The sequence below is a fragment of the Amblyomma maculatum genome, chromosome 11 (genome assembly GCF_055883805.1).
Source record: "Amblyomma maculatum isolate TAMU_Amacu chromosome 11, ASM5588380v1, whole genome shotgun sequence".
Classification (NCBI taxonomy): domain Eukaryota; kingdom Metazoa; phylum Arthropoda; class Arachnida; order Ixodida; family Ixodidae; genus Amblyomma; species Amblyomma maculatum.
Window position 1 is genome coordinate 21,111,906 of NC_139354.1, and position 1,947 is coordinate 21,113,852.

Consider the following 1,947-nt stretch of genomic DNA (forward strand, 5'->3'; position numbering starts at 1 on the left):
TTTGGGCGCCTTGAAAACACTTCAGTATTCCATACATATTTCTTGGTACTTACTTCATCATTCACAACTTTTTCTTCTATTCCCCACAGGAATAAATTTTCCATAAAAACATTGCATCAGCTACGCCACGGTGCACATGTTCGCATATTGATGTCTTTTTTTTTAATGTGAAGCAATTGTTGCATTGCTTGTTCTTCAAGTTTACGTCTACGACCGTTTTCTTTTTCTCATGTCTCGTGCGCCTCTCTCAATGCATAATGCCCCCAGTAAGGGACTAATCTGTCTATAGTGCCGACTGGAATCGATGCGAAACAATTTTAGTAGAAGCAGCGCTAGGCGTTTTCTGGATTGTTCACCTTTTTTTTTTTTTTTTTGTTAACAGAAGGCCGCGTCCTTAATTCCTATGCTGAAATTATCAAGTAATTTTACTTTAGCCTTGCATGCTTATGTCAGCATCACGTGGTTAGCACATGACAAAAATGATGAATTTTAACATAGTGCATGTTAAACGCCTAGAAAAGAAATGTTCCAAGTCCTACTGTCTTGCCCCTCACTATCGAATGCATATACTGAAATGTGAAGTACTGTAAGGTTGCTCATGTTCTGACGCTTTTGTGAATGGTTGCAGGCAGCAACGCGGAATCGGAAGCCGATGAGAAGGTCGACAAAGTGCTCTCCATTATGAACAAAACGATCTATCAGAGAATGCCCCAAGGAGCAACGTATCTCTTAAATGATTTCAAGAACTTCACTGCCAAATCCCTTAGCACAACAAATGTAACTTTTGTATCTCTGAATGGACTTGACACACTAAGGAGAACAAACTCGTGCGTCGTCGGCCTAAACAGCGAGCGTTGCGAAGTGAAATGCGAAGTCGGGTTCTCCAGATTAGATTGCGTCGCATTAGAAGCTTCCGGAGACGCTTATTCTGGGACTGTGCACACGTTGAAGGTGTATAGTAAAGGGTTCTTCGAATTCTATTACCCGGCAGGTAAGTAGCTATACTTTAAACTTCCATACTCAGCTTCGACAAAGCATTTTTTTTTTCATTGATTTTGCAGTATGTTCCCAAACATTGCATGTCCTTGATTTTGTATTTCAGTGGTTTTTTAAATGTGTATTTTTGTTTGTCTTGAGAACACAATAAGAAACAAACCTGTATAGAGTAAAGAAATGGGTGTGCTTGCTAGAGGCTAAATGAAAGTAGCGAAACGGTTAGACGATATTATTCATATAAATTCATTTGGAGTTGACGCTTCGTACAGAACCCGTCCTTTCTCAACACTAGCGTTAAAGGGATCATGAAATGGCTAGAACAGCCGGCAATAACAAAGCCAGCGATTTATTATTAGTTTTTAAAACACCTTTCTTCTTAAATTCGCGGGGTACTCAGTTCTCGCGTGGTGGTGAGATTTGGAACTATTCTGCCGTGAGCACGACAGGTCTAGAGGCCCACGCATAAGAAACATACTTACATAAATGGTACGCGCACCGCTGCATTCAAGCCGGTAGTGCCGTGAGGTCGTATACCTCACAACCACAGAGAGCGATAGGTTGCCACTGGCTGCAGCCAAGACGGCCGCGGCGTCATGGACACATTTCCGGTTGCTGCAAACGTCGTCTACTCGAGTGCTGCGTGCACTGAATGCGTGAGCCCCTGCGCTTGACGCTTCGGTTCGCGACGTTAACCGGAAAAAAAAAAATGGTGGCGTCTTACTGAAAATGCGAGTCGGCGTCTGAGTGCGAAAAGCGCGCGAACTGATCTGATTAAACATCGTACCGAGGGCACTTTACTCCTGCTTCAGATCATATTGCAGGGGCAGCACATAAAATAGACGGCGTCAACTTTCCAGTACCGACCGACTGCGCAGCAACAGCATGCTGTAGACCCATTTCGTCTTTACAGCATCGATAATTTGTGCAGCATGTTGACAATTGAATGGCATA